Source organism: Cottoperca gobio, chromosome 15 (assembly GCF_900634415.1).
Source record: "Cottoperca gobio chromosome 15, fCotGob3.1, whole genome shotgun sequence".
In the NCBI taxonomy this organism is placed as follows: domain Eukaryota; kingdom Metazoa; phylum Chordata; class Actinopteri; order Perciformes; family Bovichtidae; genus Cottoperca; species Cottoperca gobio.
The window spans coordinates 9185429-9206980 of record NC_041369.1 but is presented as its reverse complement, the minus strand read 5'-3'; positions in this window follow the sequence as shown (position 1 = coordinate 9206980).

The following is a 21552-nucleotide window of genomic DNA, read 5'->3' as shown; positions in this document are numbered from 1 at the left end:
AGAAATAAGCCATGCACTGACAACCGTCGAAAGGAAAGGCGGGTGCCTATTTGTGTGTGGATATTGCAGAGCGCTGCCAGCTTTCATTAATACCACAATAAAACAGTCAAACAGCGCTACAGAAATCTTTCAGGTTTCCAAATGTTTGAAAAATGGGACTTTCTTTCACAAGAGGAATCACGAGGAATCTGATCCTTGGAAATCAATCTCTGTCTGCGTGATAAAGACACTGATGACAGAGGAGTTGATCACTAGCCTAGGGTGGGGTCCATGCATATTTGTCTGCAGTTCTACAGTAAATGCTGCTGTCTCCACCCAAACTCAAACCACTCCACAGACTTGTCTCTCTTCCCGAGCTGTCTGCAGACATCAAGTCTAACATATTGTAAACTCTGCGTTCACCTTCGTTCCATCAACCATTTATGCAAGACAGGACTAGAGGAGCCTCGGCTAATGAGAAAACAACATGTATGTAATCAGCTTGAGAGAACGAGGGGAATTCTGCAAACCTCAGTAAAGCTATCGCTGGCAGAGGCTGCTCATGATACAGGCTTGTCAGTTCCTGCCAGCTGGCACAGGCGACCTGGCAAAACCATGCCTGGTGGTTAATGGATCATAAAGGTTTGCTGGGAGCCGCTTCACAGCTCGAGTTGATTTAGCAATGTAACACAAACCCATTAGTGTAGCTTTTCTGTGTAAGCAAGCATGGCATTCAGACTCCATGCACCATGCAGGCTCCATGCAGCAAAACACAGACTTATAGCACTCGTAAATCACCAGCTCCGGCCAACTTGCTCAAAAAGGCAGTTACACATTTCATCAAAAGAAATGATACAGCTTATCACATAATCACTGTAAAATTATTGGAATGCCGAAGACAATTATCCTCAACTTTCCTATGTTAAATTATAGCAGCAACTTCCTAACCATTCTATCCATGAAATAAATAAATGATGGCAGTGTTTGAAACTTATTATAAGGAGAAGTGGACTGGCTTCACCCCCTCTTAGAAAGAATGTCTGCATTGTTTTGCCTCCTATTTCCATAGCACTCTACACACAACCAATGTTACCCATTCAAGGCTGGATGAAAAGGTGAATGCATCATTAATGTGAAAAAGAAGGTTCTGTCTTACCTTAATACAAAAATACCCCAGAGCATCATTATTCCACGAGTGTGCAGTTAAACTGAAGACATTATTCAACCTCTCTTCCTCTGTTTGAAGATACGTGACACACTGTAGATGCGCTGGCATGAGGACAAGCCTGGCTGGCTGACAGAACAGGGATTAAACAGTATTAAGAGTGTCCAGATGCAGGGCCACACGCACACTAATACTTCGACAAACTGACACACTGCACTGTAGTATAAACAATGATCAAAACCATTATCATTATCTCATCACTCAGAAACAATACCCTCCCTTCCATTGTTTCATATAAATATTTGCACATTGGATCTTCTCCATCAAAGCATTTAAATAATGATAGATGATTGCTCGTCACTGTAGCTAACAGTCTGTTTCTACACATGCGCTTTGTTTCGTTTCACTGTCTGTAGGTCTGTTGTTCAAAGCTGATTATAGTCTGCCAGATGGGACTCCAGTGCCCGCGCCTATGTCACAAGCCCACCCCACCCCCAACTCCTCCACAGTGAAGGATATACATCTGGGTCATGAGAGTACAGTACTTGTTTTTCAGATTCCTGCATGATCATCGCTGTGGAATTATTAGAGTGTGATTACAAGTAAATCAACGCAAAACCTCACACAAGCACACTCTATGGACCATTTATATATATATTTTTTTATATAATCTACATTTCCTCTGAAGTCATTGTAGGAAGGCAGAGTTTATGAACTTGTAGTGCAGTTACAAAGGCCAGAAATTCCTCCGCCGCAGCTCTGGGGCCGGCTCTGCTCCCTGGACGGCCTCCCCTGGAAGTCTCCTGTGACCCCTCAGACTTTCCATAAATCTGCTGAGTGATTGCGGTGGTCAATTAACACTCTGTGAATTGCTCCCGGTGGAGAGAACGGTCACATCCGTAACAGCAAGAAACCAAAGCCGCGGGTTCACTCCGAGTTCTGCAATAATAACACAGTGGACCTGGTACAATGAAAAATGGGTTGAGAGCCCAAAAACTATAATAGCAGCTATTGTGCTGGTGGTCACACAGTCACTCAAGTGCAATATTCAGGAAGGCCATTTCATTACATCCAATAGAGCCTCAATCATGTGTAAAATTTTAAATGGGCTCGCTATCATATCAATCATCAGCGGCTGCAGTGAAGGCTAATAGAGGTTCTTTCTTCCTGCTGACTCTTTTGGCTTAATTTAGTCGTTTTTTAATCAAGACAGGCCTTTGAGGGATTATTGTTGTGCTGAACCAGGGTGCTTACAATATGTTTCCTAAAGATTAGAAGGAAACAAATATAATTTGTTCTGCTGGAGGAACGAAATCAGTCAAAATTAGAGCGTTTGATGTTGAATACAGCAGTGGACCGCTACGTTAGTGGCTGAAAACTGCTTCTAGGGATGGCAACACCACTTTGTCCAGACTGAAATATCTTAACAACTATTGGATGGATTTTGTACAAACATTCTTGGTTCCCAGATGATATATCATAATGACTTGACCCACTGAACTTTAATTTATACGGTTCACATTTATTGTTCTGAGTGAAATATCTTCATAACCATTGGGTGAATTGCCATGAAATTTGAATTGCTACAACTCTTGTGATCCCCAAACCTTCATTTTTGGGGCTATCAACAGGGCAACATTTTAATTACTTGAATACCAAGTTTATGACTTAGTACCAGCAAAAGATAACTTCCTATCAGCTTCTGCTGCACTTTATGTTTAGTGATAATCCAAACGGTCTAAAGTACGATAACAAACTATACATATTCAGGGGACAAAACTTTAATTAACTTCCATTACCAATGGCTAATGAATGTGCACATTTTTATCAGCCACTCAATTGATTAGCATAGTTTTTTGGCTGCCCTGTGCGTAGTAGTCGCAACACTCAAATACTGTTGAAGGCAGGTGCTGGACAAATAGAAGACAGCCATGAACATTGTAAATAAATGTCTGTACACTGGAGCACCCTTGAGTGCAATTTATTGGCGCATCCACACAACTTGTATGGATGTGCGGCGTGCAAATGATTTGCTTCATCTTTGGTGTTGATTATATTATTTTATTGATATGAAATGCACTTTTTCTTGTGATAAATGCTCCTACACATGGTCATATAGAAATCCAAGCATTAAGTATGCTTACAGAAAATAGTTTTATGTCTTCTGATCACTTCTAAGAACAAAGGCGTTTTGCTTCTAAATGGTCACATTCAAAGGCAGAGCGAAGAGCCTGCCTCCTCCTCTTCCTCCTGGCTGCATCTCACTGCTTTCGTGATCTCTCTGTAAAGTGGGGCCCTTTCACAGATTGACAGTTTTGGAAAGTTACAATATTTTGAGACACACTCCACCCCAATTCTGACATTGGAAAGGTGTGGGGGAGAACAGGTTGAGACGCTATTTGACAATCCGACAAGTACTTAATTTGAAGCAAAGTGAGGCCCTGACTTGTCTCATGCTCCTCTGTCTATCATGGTCCATCAGGCATGAACGGCGGCACTTTATGAGGACATACATGGGGAAGTGTACAGAAGAGGTTTGAGACAGACTCAGCAGCTGCAGGAAACAGAGGAAGCCCCAAAAAGGGAAGTGATGATCCACAAAGACTGTTAAAAATAAAAGCACCGAAACTATTTCATCATCGCCGAGAAATTGGCTTTTTTTTATTGTGGACATTTTTCTTTAATAGTTATTGCTTCTCATTGTGATGAGTTTAATAAAATAAGTCACAACAATAAACTCTCACAACAAAATCACATTACTCTAATTTAGTGTTCTGCGTTTTGGCAAGTTTTGTTTATTTTGCCAATGACACATTTCTAAGATCCAAAAGTTTAAAAACAATAAGCAACCTCCATTTTAATTGAACGCACAGCTTTTGTCCCTCAGCTCCAAATACTCATTACTATGACATCATCTGTGGTCACATTTAAGGGTGTGTGTTTATGGGTGAACACATTTTCTTTGTTTACAGATGTTGTGACTTTGAGTGTGGAAAATAGGTGGTCAGTACCCCCACAAACCCCTTAATTTGCACTTTGTCGGCCTAGTTTTTTATGATGCTGCTAACAATTTTGTGTACAAGGAACATCCCATAAAAGACACATATATAAACATTTTATGACTGCAGACAATCTTTTCCCCAGCACAAAAACAGTATAGGAAATAAACACATGACTTCATCATCTATATTTTTATCTCTGGAGTTAAGATATACACCATGCAAGGTGCTTGGCAGGAAATCAAAAGCTAACACTTGCGTTTTTTCAACATGTAGTTCAGTGTTTTTTGGCCGGTCAAAGTCTAATCCAGCTTTGCAGAACCCAGCTGTGGCTTTTTGGTCCCTAGTAAAATGTTTTTATGTCTAGACATCACACCAAAATAGAAACAATGAATGGATTTAGCTGAGAATCAACTCTGTCCTATCCACAGGATCAGTGTACTTTCTAATGAGAGAGAAAAGCACTCTTCCGTTCTGTTATTTGACCCCACAGTTCAATAGACCTGTCAGCTGCAATAGTAATGTTGATACAGCAATGAGGACGGGTGAGATAACAATGATATCTGATCTAGATTTCAAGGCATGCAGAGAACACTGAACTGAGGACAATAAAGTAATGTGAAATTCAAATATTTAAGCAAAATAAAAGCTCACATAAACACAAAAATAAAGGCATCACATGATTGTATATAACAAATAAAAATGTGCCTATGATAATTAGGAATGCTCTGCATGAATTAGCAGAGAATTGAGTTAAGCGTAATGTTGCTGCCATATTTTTTCTGTTGGCTTGTATTTTTTGCCAAATAAGAAAAAGTGTAGTGGAACAATAGTTGGAAGAAAACTGATTTCAGAAACACGAGAAAGGAGCACATTTGTTTCAGCATTCTCTTTTTTTCTCTCCTGGAGATGAAAAGCAGGGAGTGCGTGCAATTGATGAAAAGCCCAAAAACTTTTTTGTGGTCCTTCGATAGTCTATTTCTTTTAACTGCTGACACAGACTTTGCCCAAAATGCCTCTGGCTTTTGTTTTTCACTCAAATTTCGGCGAAAATATCAAACGTTCTGAATCAGTGTGCAATTTACATTTCCAGTGGACTCTTCATTGCTAGAATTTATCTGAAAGGTGCTTGCCCAGGGAGCTTATGAGTCAGGCTTCAGGAATCCCCTCATTCACTGCTAATGCACAGTGACAAACAGCGAGGATGGATCGGGATCTCCAAACATTCTCCACAGGCTTCATAGCGCAATCAATTTATCACAGGCCTGGTAGAGCAGTGCCAAGGCTTTTAACTGCAACACAAGACGCGGTCCGTGCTGCTAACAGGGGGAGAGCATGAAGATTGATGGCCAAATGAAGCTCTATTATGACTAACCCCACTTGGTGGTTTTCAGATGGTGCCGCTGGGCTGCTTTAGGAGTGCCAGTGGTGCTGGTGGAGCAGCGGGACCCTGCCAGTATGAGTGACAGGGAAGAGTGGCACCGCTACATACTGAGGATGTTTTGTGGAGTCTGAATGTTGTGATCTGCATTGTGTTGATCTGCAGTCAACAGACAGTGGCCCAGATCTGGAAGTTGTCCATGCTAACAAATACCAGCTTTCACTGTGGAGAACAGATAGTCTCCATTCTTATTCTGCGTAATGTCTGCCTCTCATTCGTTTGGGCGGCGCATGAAAAGTTTTCAGACACCGTGGCTTTGCCAGAGGTGACATCACATGTTCTCCTCCTATGAGGCAGACTGCAGCAGGATGTTAAGGAGGGTGACATGACAAAACCACCTCTGCTTACGAACGTGTACGTGTCAACGCCCTTTTTATGTGTGTGGCGTGAGCATGTGCCAGTGTGTGCCTGCCTTCACTTGTGCCAGATTGTACGTGTTTATGATCACGTGTGTATGCCGTTTGATGATGGCACAGGTCTGTAAAGCCGCTTTTCCTCTGTAGCGAAGTTAAATGGGGTAGTTGAGAATTGCTTGAATAAAAAAGAAATGTATTGGACCGCTGAGACATTATTCTCAGAACTTTTAGAAGTAGAATATCTCATATTTCTGAGACCTACATCCAAGAAAGAGCCGTTGATTACTAGTCTTATGCGTGATGAGCTTGCAAATAACATACATTCTACATTAGCAGATACAATTTCCTCTATTGAAGATATATTCTTGCCCACTCTTCAGTTTGACTCACAGCCCTAAAGCCTTGATTCAATTAAAAGACAAATGTGTACATTTGTTCAACTTTGCATGTCTTGTGGCTGCTCAATTAATCCTGTTAGAAACTAAGAATGGTCCAGGCCATTAAAGCATTCTATTATATCCTTATCGTTTTTTAAGGCCTTTGTAGACCGAATGTTTCCTTAACTCTCTATTGGCAGTGATTGTGATTATACACTTTTATGTTCCATCCATTGTAAGCCTACTTTTGCTCGAGCCACTCCGCAGAGTAATTTGTATTTCAGCGCTGACTGCAGATAAAGACAAGAGCCTTTGTGTCTGTGACAGATGGAATGTAACCAGGAATTAACCGAGCTTCAAATGGCCTAATACAGCTAAATAATTACCCGCGATGATTGCAGTTTGTTTAAGCACAAGATAGAGAGTGCTTCAGAGGTCTCATGTTACAAAACACTGTTTTGCATCACGTGTTCTTGTTCAGATCATCACTTAGGCTAGACTTGTGGTAGTCCCTGCGGTTGATATATGGAAACATAAAACAGGCATCACACCTACAACTTCCCCCCGTGCAATCAGGACTTGTCTCTGTGGTCGTCACGGCGGGTGACTTTCAAGTTCATTGTTTTAAAAGCTCCTCCTCACTGCACATCATTTAGTTATTAGACTGGGAAGGAGAGAGTGATGTGGGAAGAGAGAAGATGGGGAATGAGGAGTATTTTGTGCAAGATTTCCCCCCCTCAAATTAGCCTCTCTTCCTTGCCTTTCTGCAGCATTCCCTTGTCCTCACTCTGCAGTCTCTAACAGAAGAGGTCTTCAAGGAGAGGCTGGTCGAAGTCAGACAGGGATGGGCCTGAAAGAGGCGTATTGTGAGGTCACATTCTTCCCAAATGCAGGCAGGAGCCAAGTCAGTAGCTGGTGGAATTACCCCCATGAATCATGCCCATTGTGATGCCTACCCAGGATGAGAACATGGAAAGGAATTAGGTATGGCAGAGCCTTATCAGCTTCCAATTCGGAACCAGTCGGTCGCTCGGTGCAAGCAGCCGGACAGCCTTTCCCATCCTTGCTCATGTAGAGTGTCCGCGAATGTGGAATTCCTCCACTGCCATGTGTTGTTACTTAAGGGTGTGCTGCAGCCAAGTTACTGCGCACTTTTCCATCCACGCCCGTCCTCCTGTCTGTGCACTTCCTTCCCTCCCATTTACCCAGAGATCTTTGTGGTAGGTCCTGGAGTTCAGGCAATATTAGGTTGCACCTCTTAAAACATGTCAGGCTTTGTGGTGAAAATTAAAGAATGGAAAAATGATGAAATGTAACATTTTGCTAAGGGCTTTTTCACATTCGAGCAAAAGGGAGCGAAGATGAGATGGATGGAAACACATTTGAAAACTTTTATCATACTGGGTTTATTTTTCATGTACAGTCCCATTTGTTTCCTCTTAAACAGCTCTCTGCAGAGTCCATGTTAAGTGCTATGTCTTGGGTGGCATCTTTGGTTTTAAGATCAACCAGTTGTCTCGCCAGTAAAGTGAGGAAAACGTAATAAACACGACACAATTCCGGGGGATTTAATACATCATCATTTCACATCAAGTTTCCATTTGAAATCATTCATAAGTTGCTGTTTGCAGAGACCATTAATCCCCTTGACTCTGCTCTGTGTGTCTTGGGGTGAGAGATTCTTCCATGATATGACAAACGAAGTGAATATTTTATGGTGAACAAAGAAATGTGTTTGTCATTTTTGTCAAGGAAGATAAAAGAGATAGACATTGAGAATGAAATGCTGTAATAGAAAACACTCCACAGCAAAGGCATGCATTCTCACTTAAAAAAACCCTCTGGTGATTTGAATGAAAAGAGCCAGCAGAGGATAAATGAGTCTGCTGCATGATAAACTATGCTATGCAGCTATTGCGCCTTACATGACTTCAGCTACAGGTTTTAGGCCTCCAGGACTTAGTGATGGATGGTAAACAATTGTGAACCGTTCTGAGGCTTGTATGAATGAGGTAATAGCAGTGAGACAGGAAAATGGACTGTGCCAGGAAGTCTCATGTCAGCATTTTCAACTGTCCATGAGGACAAAAGAGAAAGAAAAAAGTTAATCTTGCCGGGTGAATCTAGCTATCCTATATCTGCGTGTGTGGTTGTGTGTGTGTGTGTGTGTGAAGTTTCCATCAACGCCAGGCAGGACAGGACAGGGTGTGGGCAGGAGTTCACCCGCTCCACCCTCCTCCAGCCCCTCCTCCCAGCGCTCTCTGCTTGGGAAGGGCAAGCCGGGTGGGGCTGGCAGAGCTGTGAGGGCCCCCATACCTCATAAGGGCATGACACAAGCACTGACTGCATACATCCGGGGAGTGAAGTCCTTGTCATAACACAGCTCTCCGGAAAATAAAATAAACACATGAGAGGTAGAAAGGAGAGGGTGGGGAGAGATAAGGACAGGGAGGGAGCAGGTAGGAGGGAAAAAGGTTGTGTAAGACAAAGAATGGGAGTGCTGGCGAAAGGTGGCACATGAAACAAAGCGACAAGCCCCCCCAAGTTGATTACTATTGAGTAAGCCCCGAGTCCATTAGCCCAAATAACATCCAGGTGCTGCTGTGGCTAGGGTGGCTTTTTTCACTGGGGTGTAAACGACCTGCTCCTTTTCATGCTCCAACACGGGAGGCCGGGAAACAGGCCAGACAAGCGCCATGTCTCCTTGGGCTATTCCTCTCTCCTTCTCCCCTTCATCACCTGAGCCCCATCAGGAGTCCCGCTGCTCTTCGAGACTGTTTATCTGCTGCCTTTGACATCACCCGAAAACATTGTTGCTCTCTGATCTGTGTGTGTGTTGAATGTGGGTGTCTTCTCTCCTTGGGCGAGACCTCCCTCCATTAACCATTACGGTCCCCTTCCCACAACTGAGCCGGGGGGCCCCCGAGCTCGCACTAAACACGCTTTCTTTTTCACGAGTTTAATGAGGAATAGGAGAATGAGAGGGCGAAAGAATGTTTGGCAGAAAAAAAAGGTGGAGGGATTTTTCAAAACAGCCACAGAGGATTTATTTGACAGAGGGAGAAAGGAGAGAGAGAGGGAGAGTCAAGAGACTTTCTGGATGTTGAGACAAATATGTGCACATGGAGCCACATTACACCCATGTTACCTCTCATTACCTCCAGATAAGCAGCACTACACCACAGCTGGCTGCTGTCTCTCCGTAATGACCACTATAGTACAAATTAGTGGCTGTAGCCAAACCCAGTCTCTTTGGCTATTAGGCCAGCTCTCTGCATCCTCTGTGTCTGTGCTGCACAACTGAGAAACAAGCTTAAGTGTTTGTCATTATATCCCTCTTGAGGCTGTTAATCATTCAGGCCATGAAGTCCCCTTTGTTCTTATTCTCACAGTTGTGAAGTTAACGTAACTGGATTACAGTAATCTGGTTACAAAATATAACAAGTGAAATCCATTAGAATCACTTTTATTTACCAAGTACACATTTATAAACAATGTGACTTTGTGACACACACACCAACACACACACACACACACACGCACACACACACACACCAACACACACACCAACACACACACACACACACACACACGCACACACACACACACCAACACACACACACACCAACACACACACACACACACACACACATAAAGTATAACATATGAGATGCTCATGGCACAGGACAGGACACCATTAGAGCCAAGGGTTCAGTGCAGTGCAGGAATATGTACAGTATGTAGACATTTGATTAGATTTATGTACAGCTTCGAAGTAAAATGCTGTTGTTTGTGTGGTAGCACAAAAGGTATATTAACAACTAGTTTATACTATATTATTTAATAAATGTAATAAATATGGTAGTATTTACAGTTACAGTTGGTTACATACTATATAGCATGTATAACAGGCAGTTATGGTCAATGGACTGCTTTCTATTTTCTAGTCTTTGTGACCACTCAAAGTGCTTTTACAGTTATCAAGCATTTGTGTGACAAAAGAGATAATTATTACCTGTAGGTGGATTATTCTGCACAGTACACACGTTACTTTATGATACATCAAATGAAGTAGGTCATGTCATGTCATCTCATTTCACGGCCCATTTAATGGCTGCTCTCATGCTTTTGATCATTTCATATGATCTTCATCAGCAGATGGAGTCACTCAGTTGCGATGGAATTGTAGATGTTGTACTCGCCATTTTTTCTGAGCACATTAAGGGAAGTTAAGTTTAAAAGGTCAGTTCTCTCCCCTTTATAACGGCAGTTGCTCAAAACTATTTAATCTCAAGGTTCGCTTTGTAGCTGTTATTTGGCTTGAGCAGTCTTTTCATGGTTTGTGAACATATACAGAAGGAAAACTTAAATCTGATCTCTATTTGTGTTGTCATGAACTTGTATGTCACCGCCATGTACATGACAGACAAAAGACAGTAAATAGACGGCTACTGCGTACTCTGCGCTCTCGGCTGTATACTCAGGTGAGTGTACATTCTATGGAGGTGCTCAATCACCCCAGCATTCACCATTACCCTCATGTCTCCAGTATTCCTTTCTGGGGTATGTATTGTACGTGTCAAAACAAGAAGTTCAACCCTTGCAGGTAATGATCCTGCGAGCCTCCTTTCCCTCTCACCGCAATGTTTGCACTGTTAGCTGCTGCTTTGTGTCCCCTATTTACCCCTTTTCTTCTCGGCAGCGCTTCACCTCTGGCTCGCCCTTCGTTGTAAAACAGTTTGTGTTGTGGTACGAGCTTGGTTTTGTCCTGTGTCAACACCCGATGAGGATGTCTGTGAAACATTCACTCAGTGGGGATACAAGCAGCTACAGGGGGCTGCATTGGGCACAAACCAGGCAGAAAATCCACTCATCCCTGGGGTGACCATTACATGTGGTATTTTGACATGATATAGAACTGGGTGGTGTTTGAGGTGAGGAGGCCTCGTCAGAAGACACAATTTGAGGATCTCAAGCCTTAAAACACCGTGACAAGGGAACAAATCCAAAGGTCTGATCCTTAAGCTCCATAATGACTGGGTGTATGTCATCCATAGTGACTGATCTCATTCATGCTCGCAGTGTTTAGGTCTGTGATCCTCATGCTCCCGACTGCTTGCTATAGGAGTACAATATCAAGCATTGTCGAAGGAGTGTCTGGAATCCATCCAGCTTCATTATTGCTACAATACAGATATGTGAAAGAGGGTGCAACTAGATTTGTGAGCACATTGAGTTAAATATGCGAGCACAGTGTTGGGTGCAGAGCACGCAGGTGAATGTGAAAGCACGTGTGTGTTCATATTTGTGTTTGTACATGCCACTGCGTCAGAGTTGTGAGTTTGTTTTAGGCATTTATCTCCAACTGGAAGAAACCAGGAAAAGCTTTTTCAGCACTGAGTAAATGTTATTTATGGTTACTTTGACAGATGCTCATACAGGAACTGTGCACACGGAAGCCAACTCCAAGTACTTGGCATAAACATACCAAGAGGATAAATCATAGTTCAAAAAGCTGCTTGACATTACAGAGAGAGGATTTTTCTTTTGCAGAGTATGAGAAACATGATTTGGACTATTTCAAGGAACTCTGAATGTTCGCTTTGTACAGCAAGTTTGTAAATGACATGCAGTAATGGGAAAAGCAGACATGTTACAATGTCGAAATAAATACACTATATACAGTGGCAATCAGACACCCCTGTAATTTTCACCGTTTCAGTGCCCCGGTTAAAAATAAATTCAGCAGTGCTGATTCCTTCCATATTGGCTAAATGCTCCCATCACCAGGGCTTGTTCCGCCGACCTGCTGCCTATGATGCAACGACACAGTAAATCCACTGATTCAGTGGAAAATCAAGCATGCAGTGACCCAGGTCAAAAATGATTGCATATCAACTTTTGCCAAACCCAAGAGTCACGACTGGCATGGCAATATCACCCCAGGGATGGGACTGAGTAACAGATGATCATCATTATTTTTATTATATATATCATTATGTGATTAATTTTCTTGAAGGTCCTTTTAATTATAGAGTTGATGTCATAATTTCAGTGCTTAACTTCTCATGCAACATTAGTTGGATGTTTCGAGAAGAGCCGACTTCACAACACAAGATTTCAACATAGATGCATCTGCATAGCATAATAGATGTGCTCGTGTTTAGGCAAAACTAACACCTACGCCAGTGAAGGTTTGCTCTATGAGTTACGATGCCGTTGTTCTAAAACTTAAAACCCTCTTGGCTCTTCTTGCCTCTTGTCTGCCCTGCTCTGATGCACTCCGGTCTACTGTAGTACTGTACACTTGTATCAACCCACTTTATTATGTTTGATTTGTAGAGTAAAACACACAGTTCCCATGGCAATGGTGAGGCTGTACAGTGAAAGCCTTATTTGTTTGCCGGATGGTTTCCTCACCCTCACTGGTTCACTGCCTTGGGTTACACTTGCCTGTTTGGTAGATTTGATGAGCGAACAGCAAATGTTCTATGCGTTTTTGGAAACTTTCCATTTCTGACCCAAAACTCCTACAGTGTGAGCTAAAATGCCATATTATAAACAACATACTGTAGCTTGTGTGGTGGGGTCGTTGGAGACATAATGAAAGAAGAAGTGTGTGACATTTTTGCGTTCATCGTGTGCATTCCATTTACTTTCCAAAAATGCCTTGAGCACATGGCAATGATAGATAATGTACTGTACTACATTGATGCATGCTCTAAGTACTACACAGCCCCTAATTAAAGCCATATGTGCAATGATGAACTAAATGTAAGACAAGGTATCAGATCTAACGCCCAACAAAATGATGCCTTCCATACTATACTGTAATGAATAAGAGATCCAACACAGGTGACCAGCAGATTCTCTAATGGATTATTAAAAACCCATTACATTGAAAGAAAATGCATCATCCTGTTTAAATGCTCTGAAGGAATAAAACATCATTAGCTTGATGTTCTCGACCAAACTACAGGGCATTTTTACAGTAGGACTGGCTGAATAAATCAGCTCTCTTGGCGTCCTCTTTGATCTCTGCAGAGCACCTGCATCCGATGTCTCAGGGAAAATCCTTTAAAAGTCAGAGGCATGTTTATGTGGCTGCCACAGAGACCTGCTTTCTCATCACTTTATTATCGCGTCTTTCAAGTCCGTCTGTAAGAAACCAGATTGAAGCTCCTGATCGGTACAAAAGCATGAGCATGAGGAAATACCTAAAGACATAATAATCATTAAATGATTAAACCAGGAAAGCGGCCCTGAGTCATCTCATGTGTATTCAGTGTAAGTGCTGCAACTCTCAGGAGGCACCTGTGTTCCATCAGGATGCCATTAGAGTCTAAAAAGATCACGTCCAGGATCCTGCTAACATCCTGTTTCTCCTAACTGTGTGTGTGTGTGTGTGTGTGTGTGTGTGTGTGTGTGTGTGTGTGTGTGTGTGTGTGTGTGTGTGTGTGTGTGTGTGTGTGTGTGTGTGTGTGTGCGAGTGTGTGTGTGTGTGTGTGTCATAGTCCATGTGTACTGTATATGTGTGGAGGAGTGGGGGGGGGGGGGGGCGTACTAGGCTAAGTTGTTTTGTTTTAATCAGTTTCGCCTGTAATCACACTACTCAGAGTTGGCAGGCGATGAGACTGGAGATGGGCCCGATGTGGGTAAAATGACTTCCTGTCTATCGCTCTCCCGCTCGCTCTCTCCCTCTCGCTCTCTCCCTCTCCACTGGCTGAGTCATAGCTGGGGAGCGGCCGTGCATGTGAGTGTGAAGACGAGGGGAAGTGAGCTCACTGGTGGGCCAACCTGGCCCTCTTGGGGCCAAATCACTGCCCGCTAATTAACCACAGAGTGGCCCTTTCCCAACAAGACCCAACAGGGACTCACCACAGCCACTGAGCTATCACAGTCAGTGGTCACTAAATACAACTGTGCAGTACTTTCTTGCATTCACTGTATGAGTGTGTAGAAGATAACACTGTGCACACGTGTTGATCCTGTCACTCATCTAAAATGTGTCTGGCAAAGAAGTGTAGCAGGCATCTCTGTTCCACACTTTGAGTGACATTAGTTGTTTTCTTTGAGCTTCGACCTCGATGATCTGGCGGCGGTGCCGGGACCATGTTGCCCATGTTGCCATGACAGTGTGTACCTTGTGTTGTGTAATGCGTTCCAGATGGATAGGTAAAGCCAAACATACTACATTACACCAGCGTCTGGTAGAATAATCTTCTACCACCCCCAAAATGCTTTCCTTGGATGCAGAAAGGAAGTGATGATCACGATTTACAACAATCTGCTTTGATTTCTGGAAATCTAGACCACCACCTTGTCTTGGCTGGCTGTTACTTATAAACTGGCAAGATGGGAGTCTGTGGCTTGAAGCTAATAGGCTGAAGATCAGCCAAGCCCACCCACACCTGACAATCCAGGGTAATATCCAATAAAAAAGGGAGGCATTAAGTGAACAGGGATTTGCTTTTCTGATTTTTACTCACTCTTGAAAAGTCGGGATAACTCTTTAATAACTCACCACAGAGAGCTATTTTTGCTGTAACAATAGTAAACAATGTATGGCGGTCAGGCGCACAATGCCGATCCACAGTTTCCAGGTGAATCAATCTAACAAGGATCCAGATGTGGTCAAGTAAATCATCTTTTTTGCAAAGTTTTTCTGGTGTGGAACAAGGCCCTGAATAAACTCTCTTCAAGACTGATTGTGTTTACCAGCATTACAGACGTGTACTTACTGTACACAAGGGGAACTAGATCAGAGGAGTTTTCGGCATAGTTTTAGGACTTTGTAGTGGATACAGTTAGTGTAAAAATGTATTTTGTTACTGGAAATAAGCTCTGTGCTCACTAAGCATGATACTGTGATAAAAAGCTTCACTCCAAATCGAGGGGAATGTCAGAGTCTGTGATGAAGCAATGGATTTCTATGAATCAAAACTCTGCGGCAGAGTTACAAATTCTCTCCTAAAGATCATGGATGTCTGTCTAGATAAATGTGAGATCTTTTGGGTCTCATCGTCCTACTTTTGGACCACACCTGAGTTAAATTGATATATTTACAGTGTCATAGGAGAATTATAAGACTGACATATTAATATTGATACATGTTTTAATAAAGACTTATCAAATAGACATGAAATCTATACTAATGTCTCTATAATCCCTTTGGAGCTCCCTCTGAGCACTTGGAAATAGAATCATTGTTTAACTCTCTGTTACAACACCGCTTGTGAAATAACCAATATTGAGAGCCTTATGACAAGCATTGACGGGAAGCGCATTAAAGCTTTGCATCATGGGATGTGTCATCAGTTGAGCAGTTGGCATGGCACTATGTTGATGTAATATGGCAGTCATTATCTTCCACAGTCCCTGCCAAAGGAGGAATACCCTCTCGAATGTCAAGTCAGATCAGCTCTGTGGAAAACCGCACTGACTACAAGAGCCAATTTGTCACATTTGCAGCATGTGGCACCCCACCAGCTCCAGTAACATTCATTATTGTCCTGATTGGCCCTCATTAAGAGTGCAATAAAGTGAACGGACTCCCTAAAATCCCACAAATCATAAAGATATTGCTTTTTTAAATTCAATTGTTGGCCAGAGGATTCATTGCATTTTTGGCCTGCGCCGCACTAACTACCACTTTCTGAATAAAGGAGCAAAGACACTCTAATTGCCAAGAAAAATAAATGTACAGGAATTTGTCTTGGCGCTATTACCGCAGAGGTAGATGGACAATATACAGAGTTTAACAGAACATACTGACAGACATACAGTAGAACAAGGACAGCGGGACCACACATTCTGTGTGCAGGTATATGGAAGACATATTATGGACACCACACATATCAAAATAATACTTTTCAGAATAAACTGCCTGTTTGTTTTAAATGTGTAGATTCCTTTGAATGCAGATGGCATGACCTCCTTCCATGTGTGCAGCTTTCAAACCCCCCTGCCATGCAAAACATTGTGTACATTGTTTTCTTTAACATAAAGAAGCTGTGCCTGAGCCATAGGGATACTTTGTCCGTTTGTAAACCGTAACTACTCTCATTTCAATTTATAATCTTTGTGTTTTAAACAATTTCATACTGCAATGTTCTGTGTGTGTGTGTGCGTGTGTGTGTGTGTGTGTGTGTGTGTGTGTGTGTGTGTGTGTGTGTGTGTGTGTGTGTGTGTGTGTGTGTGTGTGTGTGTGTGTGTTTGAGTTCAGGCACATTGTGCTGATGATTATGCTGTGCTGTGTTGAACAATGCTATTATTACATAGGCATGTGAGAATATAGCTGGTCTTCTATACCCGGAGGGCAGAGATGGAATGACTCTTAAAAGCATCCGGAACATACCTTTCTGTTGTGATTGGGCTGAGATTAAACTACTGAGGCTACAAACACAAATGTGGAACACATAGGAATTAATGCAAACTACAACCATATGAAGCTGATGGCAGAAAAATGAAAGAAAGAGAAAATAGACAATGACTGCAAGGTCTATTGTAATTAGAAGCAGTGGGCTTGTGGAAATACCCCACTAAAATGATGAGATTGATTCTGTCTCCGTCTGCACATACACACATATCTATGAGTACGCACTTATGCATGTGCTTGTATTCTTGTACGCTTGTATGTGCATGCACAGAGCTCTGGAGGATTTACTTTTCCTGGCATGACTGCCATACTAATACTTTTATACACTGAAGTGAAAAAAGAGCTTGTAGTCAGACTTGTTTGCCAATAGCTGTTGCAATACTTCTCTCATGCAGAGTGAACATTTGGGGTTGGTAATATGAATCCACAGTATTACAGATACACACTAAGTAGGCAAGCCAGAAACCTTTCTGCAAAACCACCTCTGCATTTCTAGTCCTATTCACTGCACAGCTTTAAGCGTTAATACATGTTCTGTGGAAAACAGTTGGGCTTTTTTTTTTTTAATAAGGGGCCAAACTGCTTGGACTAATTGAAATTACATTCCAGTTATGTCTCTCCTGTGAATACTTCGAAAGTCTGTGCTCGGTTAGACCAAAGTCACTGTAATTCCTTTCGTAACATAAATATCTTAATCATCTAAATCATTTAAAAAATGTCTGAGATAAGGAAAGGTAGACGTATGGGATTGCAGGGCAGGGGTTTTAAGGAAAGCATGTTTCTGAGGGAGAGCCCAGCCTTGATTTGCCTTCAGAAAATAATAAACCAAGCCATTTTTGTCTTGTTGCTCAGGTTTGTACATACAGCTAAGCTTTCAGTCTGCTTTCAATATTGTTCCCCAGCAGCTGGCAAGCTAAACACACACCTGGGTAAACACACTCTGCTCTAGCTCTTGTCCTGTTCGCTCTCTGTCTATCTGAAGATCATTGGCCGTTGCAGGGGCCTTCGTTTGTCTTCATGCTGCTCACTGTCAGGCCCGCGGGGCTCGACTGCGACCGCAGATCAATCTCACCTCGCCAGCACTGTCCATCTAGACACCAGGGGGACGCCACATGGAAAGGCCCACCCAAAATCCCCCCAAATCCTCCTCATGCAGAGCAAGCAGGACTCGCAGCCGTGTGCATTACCTCAGGAGGCTGACATAGCCCAGCCCCTCCGCTCTGGACTGGTGGGCTCGTTTATAACCAGAACGTTGATTGTATCAGCTCTGGTGATGTCAGCCTGCTCTGCTGCTAACAGCTTTCTGCCACTCTCCCAATTCTCCCTCTCACTCTGTATGTCAATCCTGCCAGAAGATTAATCCATGGCTCCCCACCTCACACTCATCACTCTCCCTACAACAGGCACACACTCATACTGCCAAGAGCAGGATATAGGCTATTAATGTCACACCTGACTGACATTTACATTGTGCAAGCTGCCCTAACCCAATCCAACGTTTCTATTTAGTTCAGCAATTTATTTCACAGTATTGAAAAAACCTGCTCCTGCGCTGACCTTCCCTCAATTCCAGCATGGGCCTCCAGATGCTGGTGACTTAACCCCTCGCCTGTAAAACAAGAGTAAGAAAAACACCCTGGTTATGATGACTATATTGGTGGCCTCGTTCTCCCAGGGAGCAGGGGCTTGGCTGAGGCTCTGTGCGACTACAGAGGGCCAGTGGGTATTAGTGGTTACTGTAAAGTTTTTTTGGGAGTAATTTTGTTTGGTATCAGACCAGAACGCCTCTGCTGACCCTTCCCTCTCTGTCGTACCCCTTGCGGTCCCCCCTGCTGGTCCCCCCTGCTGGTCCCTCTCAGACTGGGGAACTCCATGTTAGGGGTTTGTAGATCTCACCGTTATTTATTTATGAGTGTTTAAATGCCACAGCACCCTGGCAAGGGCTTTAATGGAGGTGAGACACTCCCATGTCGCACTACTCCCCTCAGTAAAGTTTTACAGCGTCCCACCACACTCTCCAGAGAGGCCAGGGGAAAGTGACGCCATAGCCTAGGAAAATACTCTGTACTCATGCCTGGGCTAACACTCTGGTCCAGTAGAGTTGGGGGCTGTGAGGTATCTTTAGAACTGTGAAAGTGTGGTTTTTGGTATTGCTTTTCTTTCAAATGACTCCAAAAGTCACTGTCGTCAAATATCACACTCTAAAAGCAGTAATAAGCCACTAAAGTCCAGTCCTAACACCGGATTGAGCCACATTGGATAGCAATTATCACAACTAATGTCCCTCGTGTAATGTCGCCCTCTAGACTTTCTCTAATCAGCCCACAAGCTAGTTGTATCTGTCAGGCTTCACCACCACTGTGGCTAATGGATCCGTACTTTATCACATTGATTCTCCCTGTAAAGCCAGCCCCCCTGTCAACCCACCCACCTTTCTCCCTTTCCTCATATGGCCTTGATGAGATCCAGACTCTGTGTGGAAGCATATTAAAGTGGCCCAACAGTGTCAGCAGGAGAGCTAAATGGAAGGTAGTGAAATCTTTTGAACCTCTGTTACATTATAACAGTTCTAAACACATCCAGCTGGGTCCAAAGTTCAGGGAAGACATAAAAGCACCATTGCACGTTACCTTGGAGGATGATAATAGCCGAGCACCACTAAAACTACTAAGACAGTCCACAATCAAAGGGCCCAGAGGAAGGACTCCCCGCACTTCTTACTGGCTGCTAATGGCCTGTGTGTGTCAGAGACAACCTATCTGACAGTCGTTATATCTCCTATAACACACACTTCATGTGTTGTAAAGACAGGGAACTTTTTCGGTGTTAGTGATTAAACTCCATTAACTTTGGGTTAATTAAAATACAAAAGACTTAGCAGTAATTACCCTGTACCAGCCTGGTGGGTCACCCTTTAAGCAAGTTACAGCACACTGATCTTGATGGGAGGCTGCTCATATCGTGACTTCATGGCTGCCAGATTTGTTTTACAGGAGTTGGACTGCTGACATTGACAATATTGCTGTTTCTGTCTATATTACAAAGGAGATGAGCTGGACAGACAGAGCAGAGCGAGGCCAGACAGTATACAGCGTATGGGTGTGTGTGTGGGTATATGTGTGTGTTCCTTGAGCAATGTGTTGGCTGTGGGCTCCTCTGTGGCGTTTTAACCACACACGATAAATATGAGCTTGTGGCGAGGCCGTGGTGCCCCAGGAATGCTCACATGTGGTAGAGCAGCTCTCACCACCATTGACAAGAGAGTTAGATGGCTTTTGGTCATCAAGATTCCTGGTGGGGAGAGCTACATAGGAGGCCATTTGACTTCAAGACTTGAGGACGTGGTTGCAGATGCCAGTTTCCTTTCTGGCTCAAGTCTCTTACTAAAGCGTGTTATTTGTTTACTCCGAACTCTGACAAAGCAACCAATCATGCTATTGTTTACTGGCTGGCTGATCTCGGTCAGAGCCAAAAATGCACTTAATCACCAGTTAGCAGCATCTGAAACAAACATGGAGTGGCATGGTCGACAGCAATATTTCCCAGATCAAGTGTAATTCTGTGAATGTCTTTCTATATTTATTAATACAACTCAGAAATGCTCTCACAGCCTCATGAGGCCAAAGTTAACTCAGCTAGTTTGGCCTAGAATTTTGGATTTGGCCAAAAAATGAACAAGAAAGACGTTTAGGAATCTGTGCAAGATGCCAAACAAAATATAAGCCATGATAAGATCGGTCTTAGCTTGAAGAACATTCATCAATAAGACGTTTACACCCAGACTAACTACACCCATTGGCGCATAATGCCCAGCAGCTATCTGCGCACACTCCTCAGTAGTCTGCTGTCTTCTGGTACATTGATGTAACTGGACAGGACATGACCTGTCCTTCCCAAGTCATATCCGACTTTAACATGTCCAACATATCTACTCCATCAGACTGAGTCAGACACAGCTCACAATATCTACGATGTGTAAATTGATGCGCAGCAGAAACTGTTTTACAGCAGCCTCCCTACCAAAAAGAAAAACATTCGTCCTGATTGATGTGGCAGTGATTGGGTTGTTATTATAATATCAATAGTCTAGAGAGATACAGCCAAAGTAATTTGTTACCCTCAGCAATTGTGCCAGAATATTTCTATGGCTCTATTATTCAAACTAACATTCTCAAAATGAGGCCTGTTCCTTAAATAGATTTTTCAAACAGAGCTCATTAAACACTGGCAAAGATTATACCCTAGAAGGCATTTGAAAATGGTTTCATGAGCAACAACAAGAAAACAATTACCAAAGTGATTTAATCTTCATCAATTATACTGCGGTCAAGCTATTTAAATCCATTTTCTACCAAACATCAGTAGTTTTAGGAAGAAGTCAGAGTAAATCATGGGATTATGAAATACCCTCCTTCCACACATCCGTCATCGGAGACCAATCTGTTGTCTCCCATAACTTTATGGCTGACAAGGGTCATACGCCTGAGGCCCTGACGGAGACTATATCCCCTCTCTGGACAGATGCAGTGGCATAAGGGGGGCCCGGATGCCCCCTCTCCTCCTGCTGACCTCTCCCTCTCTTCCAGAGTCTGAGAAAGGGTCCCGAGGTTGAGAAGGTCCTGGGGACTGGACACATTGCGGCATTAATTACACACTCAGTTACCATTGAGCCTAATGTTTGGCCTCCCCCCCCCAGGGTTAACTCCTTCCTGACAAGCAGGGAAAGTAATGGGGCCTCTGTGGCTCGTTTGCCAGCAGTCAGCCAAGACAGCTCCTCCATGTCCTCTTCCGCAGCCCTGTTCTCGCTGACTGACAGCAGCTAAATGCTTCAGTACCGCGTCGCTTTGCGCGGGGATC